This window comes from Lycium barbarum, chromosome 11 (genome assembly GCF_019175385.1).
Source record: "Lycium barbarum isolate Lr01 chromosome 11, ASM1917538v2, whole genome shotgun sequence".
NCBI classification, from domain to species: Eukaryota; Viridiplantae; Streptophyta; class Magnoliopsida; order Solanales; family Solanaceae; genus Lycium; species Lycium barbarum.
Window position 1 is genome coordinate 70481107 of NC_083347.1, and position 13468 is coordinate 70494574.

The following is a 13468-nucleotide window of genomic DNA, read 5'->3' on the forward strand; positions in this document are numbered from 1 at the left end:
TCTGCCGTCATATAATAATACTCCGTCAGGCGAGATCTCAAACTGAGTCTTTGATTTACTAAGGGCCACATCTCTGTACTGAATCAAAAGAGGATCCTCAAACTGGCGCTGCTTTACCTCCTGAATAATAGATGACTCAGCAACTGGACGGATAGAAATCCCAGAATCTCCAGAATCCACCAAACGGACTCCGAGGCTGGCCAGCTGATGAATATCACGAACCAAATCTCTCTTATCAGATGGAACATCAGCCAGACTGCCCACGGACTTGCGGCTAAGCGCGTCAGCTACCACATTGGCTTTCCCCGGATGGTACAGAATATCAACGTCGTAGTCCTTTAGTAACTCAAGCCATCTCCGCTGCCGCAAATTTAGTTCCTTCTGCCTAAAAATATACTGGAGACTCTTATGGTCCGTATAGATATCAACATGGACCCCATATAAATAATGCCGCCAAATCTTCAGAGCATGAATCACCGCGGCCAACTCAAGATCATGAGTGGGATAGTTTTTCTCGTGCGGTCTGAGCTGCCGGGAAGCATAGGCTATGACTCGACCGTGCTGCATCAATACACATCCTATCCCAATACCATAGGCGTCACAATAGACAACATACCCGTCAGATCCCTCTGGAAGAGCCAAAACTGGTGCTGTAATCAATCTCTCCTTCAGCATCTGAAAGCTGCGCTCGCAAGCATCTGTCCACTGGAATTTTGCTGCTTTCTGGGTAAGCCTCGTCAGTGGTGCTGAAATAGAAGAGAAATCCTCCACGAACCTGCGGTAATACCCATCCAATCCAAGAAAACTACGCACCTCAGTCGGTGTAGTAGGCCTGGGCCAATTCTGCACAGCCTCAATCTTCTGCGTGTCAACCCGAATACCATCTGCGCCGATAATATGGCCCAAAAATGCCACAGAAGTCAACCAGAACTCACACTTAGAGAATTTAGCATATAACTTCTGCTGACGGAGGATGCCAAGTACCGTCCTCAAATGATCTGAATGCTCCTCGGCTGATCGCGAGTAAATCAGGATATCATCAATAAACACAATAACAAACATATCCAGGAAAGGCCGAAATACCCGGTTCATCAGATCCATAAATACTGCTGGAGCATTAGTCAGCCCGAAAGACATAACTCTGAACTCATAATGCCCGTACCGAGTCCTGAAAGCAGTCTTCGGGATATCTGACTCCCGTACTCGCACCTGATGATAACCAGAACGCAGATCTATCTTTGAAAAATGTCTAGCACCCTGCAGCTGGTCAAACAAATCATCAATCCGGGGGAGGGGATATTTATTCTTAATAGTCACCTTATTCAGCTGCCGGTAGTCGATACACATCCGCAATGACCCATCTTTCTTCCTGACAAACAATACCGGCGCTCCCCAGGGTGATGTGCTGGGCCTGATAAAACCCTTATCCAGCAAATCTTTCAGCTGCTCCTTCAACTCCTTCAACTCAGCTGGTGCCATCCTGTACGGAGGAATAGATATAGGCTGTGTATCTGGCATCAACTCAATAGTAAAATCAATCTCTCGCTCAGGCGGAAGGCCAGGAAGCTCTTCAGGAAAAACATCTGGAAACTCGCTGACGATCGGAACAGACTGAAGGGTAGGTACCTCCGCGGCAGTATCGTGCACACGAACCAAATGATAGATATACCCCTTCTGGATCATCTTCTTAGCCTTGAGGTATGAAATAAACTTACCCCTCGGCGATGCTGTAGATCCGAACCACTCTATGACTGGTTCCCCTGGAAACTGAAAACGGACTACCTTTTTCTGGCAGTCGACATTAGCATAACAGGAAGACAACCAGTCCATGCCCATAATGACGTCAAACTCAAGCATGTCTAACTCTATCAAATCAGCCTTAGTGCTACGATCTTAAATGGTCACAGAACAATCCTTATAAATCTGTCTCGCTACGATAAAATCCCCAACTGGCGTAGCTACCTCAAATGGCTCTATAGGCTCAGACACTATCCCAATCTTACTAGCAACGAGCGGGGAAATATATGATAAAGTAGAGCCAGGGTCAATCAATGCATATACAGATCTGGAGAAAACCAGCAATGTACCTGTGACGACGTTTGGCGAAGCCTCCTGATCCTGGCGGCTGGTCAAAGCATATATGCGGTTCGAGGGACCGCTAGAACCTGAAGTGCCACCGCGGCCTCGACCGCGTCCTGCCGGTGCTGAAATACCTCGCCCTCCAGGGCGTGCAACTGATGGAGCAGAAGAAGAACCGGCGGCTGACCCTGTCTGCTGAGCAGCACTACCAGAACCGCTAGCCAATGGACAATCTCTCATAAAGTGGCCCTGACCGCCACAAGAAAAACAAGCTCCCGTCGCTCGGTAACACTCCCCGGGATGTGACTTCCCGCAATGAGGACAACGGGGCCTGGGTGGTCTGGCCTGGCTGGGACCCCTGGGTACCTGTGAACCTGCCACTCTGGAGCTCTGACCGGCCCCAGACGGTCCTGTACTATCGAATCTCCGGCTACCTGACTGAGTACCCCGGCCGGAAGGAGGAAAATATCTGTCAGACTGCTGCTGCTGCTGAGGCTGTCCGCCTCGTGAATCCCCTGAATAACCCACGGATCTAGCCCTCTTGGGCGGCCTCCTGTCTCGATCTCTGCCAGCAGGATCAGATCTGCGACGGTCCTCCATACCCATCGCATAGGCATGAAGCCGGGAAATGTCCATGTCTGCCTGCAATGACACTGCCATACAACTATCAACCAAATACCGGTCCAATCCCATAACATATCTGTGCATCCGATCGGACATATCTGCTACCACGGCCGGTGCATATCGGGCCAGAGAATCAAACTCAAGGTTATACTCGCGAACACTCCGACCCCTCTGCTGCAGACGTAAGAATCGATCAGCCCGTGCCCGCCGTAACTCTGGGGGCAAAAAGTGGCGGGTGAATGCTGTCACAAACTGATCCCAAGTGGCTGGAGGGGCACCCTCTCCTCTAGACAGCTCCCAAGTCTCGTACCAGTGGGTAGCCACATCTCGAAGCCGGTGCGAAGCCAGCTCAACTGACTCGGTCTCTGAAGCCCTGACCAAGTCCAGTGAGCGTCGCATCCCCCGAATGAAGTCGTGGGGGTCCTCGTCGGGCTTAGACCCGAAGAACTCTGGAGGGCCACATAGCAAAAACTCCCGAACTCTCAGGCTGTCCCGCCTGTCATCATCATCGTCGTCCCTCCGCCCGCGCCTGCGAGCCGGTCCTGCTACCAGTGTAGTCAACAGCTGTACAGCCTCCCTCAGGGTCCTATCCTCCGCCCCTGGCTGAGGAGCTGGAGTCTCAGGTGCGGGTACACGGACCTCTGGAGCTGCTGAAGGTCCTGCTCCAGGCTGTACTAGTGGGGGTGTAGCAGACCCCTTAGAATGAGGCACATCCTCAGGCAAATCATAGACACGAGCCCGGGTAGCTCGCTGTGCCTGGCTAGTCTCTCCAATCCTCGCCTTGCCCTTCTGGGCCGCCGTTGCCTTCTTCGGAGGCATCACTGCAAACACAAAGGCGAGTCAGATCATAATCATCCTAATAGCACAGCTCTATCGCACGATCTAAGATTTCAAAGAAAGTGACATCCTAAATGCCCTGTAGCTTCCCGTTTATAGATGTGGTGCACAACACATCGATAAGCAAGACTCTACGAGACACGGCCTGTAGACATTCCGAGGACAAACCGCTCTGATACCACTTTTGTCACGACCCAGCCCCGTGGGGCGCGACTGGCACCCTACCTGGGTACCCAGACCAAATCGCATATTCATTTCCGAATCCAAACTTATTTCAGAATTTTCACGAAGTTATATCAAACATAATTTATATCGAAAATATGTCTTAAGCGGTCATATCAAATCAAACTCAAACAAAGCGGCGGAATAGACATCGCCGGTCAAAATACAAATATATACAAAAGGGCCATTTGGGACATCATATCAAACAGACCGCTTTAAGACCCGAAAGCAAAATCAGACAATAAACACATAGGACCCTCGCCCCACAAAGATGACTACAGGCCTCTACGAATTCAAAACATAACATAAGGCGAGACAGGGCCCCGCCGTACCCAAACTGTCAAATATACAAAGTATATACAGAGTAGAGGAGTCTGTACCAAGAGTGGACTCCGGACCCAGTAAGAGTACTCCGAAAAGCAATAAGTGAAGCCTACTGCGGAGGATCACCGATGTCTGCACCTGTGGGCATAAAACGCAGCCCCCGGAGAGAGGGGGGTCAGTACGAAATATGTACTGAGTATGTAAAGCACGAAGTACAGAATTATGGATCAAAACCGAAAGCAAATCAAATGTCAAAGTGGGGTACAAACTGGTATGTCAAAATCTGTATCGGAATCATATACATATATTTTATGCAAATAAAATCATGCAAACGCTTAAGAACGTGGTCGCCACTCCGACGCTGGCACCACACACAGCATAACACCAGAAGGTTTCAAATCTCCGTACATCCCCGAACATAATCATAATCATCGGTGAGCGTATCGCATCCCGAGCCATATCACAGCATAACTCCAAACGGAACCCAGCCCTATGGCGAAGCCTTGGGAACCGTAACACAGCATACGGCCGAATTATCATAAAACGCACGAATCAAAACCGGCCCGGGAACCGGTGAACGAAGTCATAATAAGGCACGAGCGGAGTCGTGAGCAAACAAATGCAAATCGTATTTCAAAATAGTGTTTCAAAACAAAGTAAACTCATAAATCATATCCTATTACAAAATAGTCGAATACTTAGTCGACATAAGGTTTCATTTTGCAAAACGATTCCAAAATGGTCCATATAGTTCAAAACCTGGATTAGTGCATAGGATAGTCCAAACATACCCCGTGGAAGGATGTTCCAAAGATCAGAAGTGGTACGTTCAACTCTATTCTCAAAGATGGCCCGAAGGGCAAATCGGGCATTTTGGGGTAGCGGACCCACCTCGAGTCGAAGTGAGGTGGCGAACATATTTTTACGAGCAGTAATATGCCAAGGGTCATACATAATCATTTCTAGGTTACCCGACCACATTTCGATAGGTTTCGGACGAATAATGGCATTTTAGCCAAAAGGGAGCCTTTAGGCTCCAATCGAATTGAATGAATAGTAACTTTCCTGTGGATCGGGTTTCGAGGAGCAGAAATGCTCCGGAAGGTCTCATATTCAACTAACACACTAAGATATGCCAAATAAAGAATTGGGAAGCTTTACATACCTCTCAGATGTCGTAAGCTCCTCCAAAAGTCCGTCCCGTTTCGTCAAAAATCTGCAAATGGTCAAAGTTACCAATTGAGATTCTTAGGCTCAAAAATGCCTTTAACTCCATATTTGCCTACCGAAATTTCGGCAGCATTTCCCCTATAAATCTAACATCCCCGAGGCGTAGCTCGGCTCAAATTAACCAACCACAACAGCCCACACATCAACCAAACAATGTAAACAACAATCAATTCACTCTAGCTTCAAAGTCCTACATGATTTCTTAAGTTGGCAACTTTCCATTCAAACTTTCAAAATTCCAATTCTATATCTACCTATTTGTATTCATTCCCACATTCAAACTTATACAACCACATTCTCATTACAATTCAAACCATACACGAAATTGCATCAAAATCCATTAGTTCCATAATTCTTCAAAACATTAAAATTCACGACGAACATTCTAACTAACGTCGTTTCAATCCGAATTCGTCAACATCGATATAGATTCATATCTAAAGTCTATAGCACCCCAAAATATACATTGATATACATAAGAATACCAAGGATATACACTTTCCGATAATATCCGAATTCGTTTTCCACCGCCAATTTAATTCAACAATCAATCAATTACGATCTAAGGGTCACAACAACACATTATGCCAACTTAAACAAGATCAATTCAAACCATTTCTTTCCTTCCATAACTCACGGCCAAACACACTACACACACACACCCACGACTTTCTATTTACGTTAAAATTACGGGATCTCCATCTACTTCCAATGCTTAACACATTCACATCAATTCTATAACATAAAAGGGGCAAAATTCTTACCTTTCCTTGAAAACCCGACTTGTCGAAAACGTCGTCCCCGTGCCAAACTATTTATACCACGTCGGAGAGCGTCTTGAGTACTTCACAAATATGTAGAAACCAAGATTTTTGAATCACCACACAAGCTTGGAATTTTTCTCTTCTTTTCTTTTTTTCACTTCGGCCGAACCCCTTTTTGGTGAGTTCTTGATTTTTTTTCTAATTTTGTGATAAGTTCAAGTGTAATCCATGTATATATCTACTTTAGGGGTCATGTGCATAGCACATGCCCCTTTAAAAATGGGCTTGGGCCACTACTATGGCCGGCCCCCCCTTCATTTGTTTGGGCTTCATTTGCATTGTAATTTCTTGGGCCCAATTCTTAAAATGCCCCGTTTTGAAATTCCCGAAACTAATTTACGAAGTTCCAAATTTACCCTTGGCCTTTCCCGAGGTCTTAGCATTTAAAGATTTCACAACCAACATAGTCATATTCACAAAATTAAATCATTTCCTTTTTAACACACAAATCGCAATTATACGAAAACACGGGACATAACAGTGTATGTCGGATGATGTAGCCTTGTCGGCTCGTATTCTTTTGCGTACAGTATCTGTAGCGGCCTAGTTGGCTTACACTATTCTTTCAGCTGGTATGTATGTAAATGTACAGAGTTCATGATGTCGTATGAGATCAGTTTAAGTCATTTATGGGCCCTTGATATTCAGTATGGTTCAGATATGAGTATAGGGATGTTTGGTCATTAGAGGTCAGACACTCGTCACGATGCATCGATTTGGGTCGTGACAGAAGTTGTATCAGAGCGGTTCCGTCCTAGGGTTGTCTACAGACCGTGTCTAGTAGAGTCTTGTTTATGGGTGTGTTGTGCACCACACATATAAATAGGAGGCTACAGAACATTAAGGATGATGTCATTCTTTTTACTCTTAGATCGTGCGATACAGCCGTGTGTTAAGAGTTCGACTTCTAATGATTTGTTCTGATTTTAGCGATGCCTCGCAAGAAAGCTACAGCTGCCTAAAAGGGCAAAGGAGTGTCTTGTGAGGCCCCTAGTCATACCTACCGGGCTACTAGGACTCAGGATAAGATTCAGAGTGAGAGCCCATCTCAGACATTACATACCCTGCCTCCAGCACCTGTCCCAGTTCCTCAGCCAGATGCACCGGGCCAGGATGCTATATAGTTATTGACTAGATTTTTTAGCCGCCAAGGCTCAGCGGCAAAGGGTTGGTGTTCATCAGGCAGATAGGGCTGGTAGTTTGAGGGTTAAGACTTTCCTCAGATTAGACCCTCCAGAGTTTTCGATGATAAAGAAAAATATAGACCCCGAGAATTTCATTGATGGTATGCAGAGCATCTTTAGCATTATGCACACGAATGAGGTCGAGTCTGTGGAGTTGGCTTCGTATAGGCTCCGTGATGTTGCACTATAGTGGTATTAGACTTAGAAGCTATGTAAGAGAGAGAATGCCTCTCCAGCTGTTTGGTGAGAGTTTTCAGATGCTTTTATTCGCCATTAGTTACCTCCAGAAGTCGGACGAACCCGAGCAGATAGGTTTCTGCGTATCTAGTAGGGCAGTATGAGTGTCCAGGAGTATTGTGTATATTTTGATTCTATGGCTAGATATGCCCCAACCATAGTTGCTAAGATGGAGGACAGAGTTCATCATTTTGTGGAGAGTTTAGGGCTGTATTTGATCGATGCTTGTATGACTGCCGCATTACAGCCGGGTATGGATATCTCTCATATATAGGCATATGCACAAAATTTGAAGGACCGCAAGCGTCGGCAGAGGACAGAACATGACCGTAACCGGGGCCATGGCAAGAGGACCAGATCTTTAGATATCGGTGGTGAGTCCAGGGGAGGATAGAGACAGCAGTATCCCCGACATACATTCCATTTGGCAGGGAGTGCACCTCCGCGATTTTCAGGTCCAAGATTTGATCGGCCTTTTTATTTCGGAGCGAGGCAGAGTTCTAGAGCTTCGGGTACTCAGCATAGATCGGAGTCAGGACAGATGAGACCCCCTTTGCCGCGGTGTGCCCAGTATGGCAAGTTACACGCAGGTCAGTGTCGGCTAGAATCAGATGATTGTTATGCTTGTGGCCAGCTAGGTGATAGGATGCGGCAGTGTCCTATGAGAGACAGTGGGGGTATGGTTCAGCATACAGAGTCTATGGCTAGTTCTTCTTGTGCAGTACGACTTTCAGGGCGAGTTTTTCAAACACCAGTAGGACGAGGTAGAGGGAGGAGTGGAGCATCCAGCTCGAGCGGTCCTCAGTACCGCGTATATTCACTAGTCGGTAGCAGGATTGTGAGTCATCTCCTTGTCACGACCCAGCTAGGGGCCACGACGGGTACCTGGAGCTAGTTACCGAGCACCGCTCACTCTACTACTTATCTTGCTCATTTAATACTCTTTTATCAATTTTACATACCAATTGTAGGAAAATCATATTTAATCGAAACATAAATACTTTATATACATCAGCCTCTCGGCCATCAAAATAATATACATACATATGAAAACCTCTTGTGAGACCATCTAACCCACACTGCGTATCTACGAGCCTCTACTAACATAATGAATACATGGACGGAACAAGACTCCGTCATTCCCAAAATATGCATATATGAATATACATCAAAAGAATAGCCATAAGCACCTCCGAACAATGGAGTGCTATCTAACAGCTGACAGCTACTGAGGACCAGGGCCAAGCTCTCCTCCCTGTCTACCTGTGGGCATGAACACAGCGTCCGAAGAAAGGACGTCAGTACGAATATTGTACCGAGTATGAGAGGCGTACATAATGAAAGGAAACATCAGTAATATGAGGATAACATCAATATGAGACAACTGAATCTGACTGATAATCATACATGAAGTAATGCATGCTGTCTTACTCATCATCATAACATGTATGCATCATATGCAAGGTGCCTGTCCATGTCGAAACGGTGTGATAATAAATAATATTAGCCCCCGTCCAGGCCTCCCGCGTCCGGGGTACCATCTCATGCCGCCCACTAGTGGTGTCTGCCCACGCCCGTAGATTGTGGTGTATCCGTATCGCCGCCCGCCGAAGCGGTGTCTGCCCGGCCAACTTGGCCCGGTGTGAAATGCTCATGACATGCTCGATGTAAATGCTCATAGTAATATGCTTATCATAAAATACTTATCTTATCATAATGCGTATATATGACTCATGATCAACTTTACTCTATCGGGGTGACGTAAGGTTGTGATCCCCCGATTACATTATGGAACCATCATGGGCATTCTACCTCACCTTGAAAGGACTAGTACATAAGGTGAGTGTAGGCAAGGAATAACATCATCATCATTCTAGTGTCATCATATCGTATAACTTATCTCATATAGACATTCATAAGTATAAGCTTTTAACTTCTTAGAATGTAAGAACTCACGAAAGAAATAGGGATTCAAGTTAAAAGATTCATGCCTTTAGAAAGAAGGACTAGCCTCACATACCTTGGTCTCTTAGCTAAGATATCGCTCACTTGTTCTCCGTCGATATCACGTCGTTACCTTAATAAGAGAATTTGTATCAACATTAGTAATTGACTATAAGAACGTGTCGCTAATTCTAGGAGAAGTCCGACAACGCTTCCTTCGCTCATACTACTTTTCTCACGTTCTATATCAACTCCCAATATTCATAATATTATTCGCAATATCATAATCGACAATCGTCATTTACGTGCGTTTGGCAAAATTCACCATTTTCCTCCAATTTTCCTTATTTCTACTTCTAGCTCATCCTTGCGTTTTCATGCATTTAATGCTTGTTTCATGATATAAACATCATTTATAACGTATTAGTACTCACAACACTTCAATATTCATAGTTCGATTCCACTATCATTCATTTATGTCACTATTCACTCAATAATGACCCATTTCTCTGTTCTTCTACATTTCAAGTGTCTAAGTTTTCCAATACTTCAAACAATATAGAATAATCATGAAACTTACCTTGGAGGATGGTTGAACAATCCTTAAGTTGAAATACTTCAATTAGCCAAAACCCTAGTTCCACCTTCTTGAAAATCTCTTGACTTAGAAGATCCTTTGATGTGTTCTTACACTTATTCTCATGGATTTGGTGTTGATAATCTTAGGTTTCCTTGGATTTTCTTGCTATTCTTAGAGTTGAAGTGTTGAAGAACACTCTAGAGTTTTCTTGAAGTGTTGGATGAAAATGACGTGAAATGGGCTTAAGTTTCCTTTTAATAATTCAAAATCTGATATTTAATGAAATCTTGTCGGGATGAACAGTGGTCGTAAACCACCATATACGGACCGTATTTTGATTTACGGTCCGTCCAATGTGGTCGTATTTAACCATTTCAAAGACAGAAAATTTTGGCTGATGGACATGGTAGTTTACGACCTGGTTTACGGTCCGTAAACCAGTTTACAGGCCGTAAACTGGGTCGTATTTAACCATATTCAACATTTACAGAAAGTTGGGATTTTTGACAAGTTGGAGGACGATTGCACTATACGGTCCGTAAATCACTTTACGGGCCATATAGTGCCATATACGACCACTGGCTGAAAAACATTTCGCAACTTTCTTATTTCCAAAAATTCTTAATTAGCCATTCCCGACTTAACAAAACATCATTCACTCAACTTTTCATCATTCCACTCATCATACAAGTACGGAGAAACTTCCGAGGTGTAACATTCTTCCCCCCTTTTGGAACATTCGTCCTCGAATGTTCGACACTCGGGGATTCTGGAAAAATTTTGCCTGAGTTTCCTTTGTAAATTGGATACTACCTTTCCATTACAACAACCCACAACATCTTCGCCTCAAAGGGCTATATCACAATATCAACACATTTATGGCCACACACGACCAAAAACATAAAACTAAAACATACATACCTTACACCATCGACGTCTCATCTTGAATCTCTTCTGGGGATTGGAACAAATGGGGGTACATAGATTTCATCTTCTCCTCCGCTTCCCAAGTCATTTCTTCCCGATTATTGTTCCGCCATAGAACTTTGACTGAAGCAACCTCTTTATTCCGAAGCCTTCGTACTTGTCTATCCATAATGGCAATCGGCATTTCCTCGTATGTTAGCTTCTCTGTTACTTGCACATCATCAACCGGAACTATTCTTGTTGGGTCTCCGATACACTTGCGGAGCATCGAAACATGGAATACTGGATGCACGGATTCGAGCTCTGAAGGCAAGTCCAATTTATAAGCTACTCGACTAACCTTGCGAATGATTTGGCAAGGTCCGATATATCTGGGACTTAGCTTTCCCTTCTTGCCAAATCTCATCACTCCCTTCATCAGTCGGGGCCTATCAATTGTACTTCTCCGGTTTCAAACCATCCAATTGGAAATCTGCATTTTCCTCCATATAAGGCTTCATACGGGGCCATTTGAATGCTGGAATGATAGCTGTTATTATAGGCAAATTCAATAAGAGGCAAATGCTCATCCCAACTAACGTGAAAGTTCAATACACATGCCCGTAGCATATCCTCTAAGGTCTGAATAGTGCGCTCGGCATGTCCGTCAGTCTGCGGATGGAACGCCTTGCTGAGCTTAACTTGGGTACCTAGACCTTCTTGGAAGGACTTCCCGAACTTGGCTGTGAACTGTGCCCCTCTATCTGTGATAATGGCCAAAGGAATACCGTGAAGTCGTACAATCTCCTTAAGATACAATTTAGCATAATCCTCCGCTGAATATGTGGTTCTAACGGGGAGAAAATGAGCTGCTTTCGTGAGTCTATCCACGATCACCCATATAGAATCATACTTCCCTCGTGTACGGGGTAATCCTACCACCAAATCCATGTTAATTTCTTCCCATTTCCACGTAGGAATTTCCATTGCTTGCAATAACCATCCTGGCTTTTGATGCTCGGTCTTCACTTGCTAGCAATTTGGACACTGTGCTACAAATTCTGCTATGTCTCGCTTCATGCCATCCATCCAGTATACAAATTTGAGATCGTGGTACATCTTGGTTGCACCTGGATGAATAGAATACCGGGAATAATGTGCTTCCTCTAAAATCCGTTGGCGCAAGTTTGCCACATTCGGTATACATAGTCGGCCTCGATATCTAAGAACCCCTTCTATGGAAACTTCGAATGGAGACTCTTCCTTTTCCTGAGATAGATCTCGATAGTGACTTAACTGAGGATCTTCATATTACCGTTCCTTCACTTCTAGATTCAATGATGAAACTGTGGGGTCATTGACGCTAATACCTGCATATCCTGAATCAACGGGCCGTACGCCGAGACTTGCAAACCGATGGACTTCACGAACCATTTCTCGCTTTTCCGAAGGAACTCCACATAAACTACCCATCGATCGGCGGCTAAGTGCATCTGCTACTACATTCGCCTTCCCTGGATGATATAAAATGTTCACATCATAATCCTTCAATAATTCTAACCATCTCCTTTGCTGCAGGTTAAACTCCTTCTGTTTGAAAATATATTGAAGGCTTTTGTGATCCGTATAGATGTCCACGTGCACACCATATAAGTAGTGTCTCCATATTTTCAATGCATGAATGACCGCAGCTAGCTCAAGATCATGAGTGGGGTAATTCTGTTCATGTTTTCGCAACTGTCTCGAAGCATTTGCAATAACTTTCCCATTCTGCATCAATACACATCCTAATACCACACCGGAGGCGTCACAATACACTACATAGCCATCTGATCCTGCTGGAAGTGTTAGTGTTATATCCCGCGCTTTTGTACAGTCTGATAATTTAAGACAATTGCGGGAAGATGACAATCAAGGCCTTACTTTTATTTTTCTAAGTACATGAGTTGCGTATGATGAATTTGGAAGCGAAAATATTAAGAAAGGTCAAGGGCGAAAAGGTAAATTTGCAATACGACTCAAAGAGACATGGAGGAAGGCGAAGGGTAAATTTGGAATTTGGGAAATAATTTTTCATGAATTGTAGGACTCAAAAAAAAAAAGAGGTGGGTTTGGTGTTGGGCCTCCTTGGCCGTCCACTCTCCTTGTTGGGCCAAGCCCATATGGAGTCAAAATTTAAGGGGATAAAAGAAGACCAAGTCTTCTAAAAATCCCCATAAACTTCTAGACATTTCAAGAGGGGCGGAGAAAAGAAGAGAAGGAGAGAACTCAAGGGGCCTTCGGCCATAGTGAAAAATTACAAGAGAAATTTCAAAAATTTCTTCAAAAATCACTTCCTACCAATTCAAGGATTCCTAGCAAAGTAGAGTGGTTTTTGAAGCAAGGAAAATCCATATTCATACAAGTAGTAAATTCTACTCAAGTGAAGAAACAAGGAAAAAAGGTAAGGTTAATCTCCTGTTATGTATTATGAATGA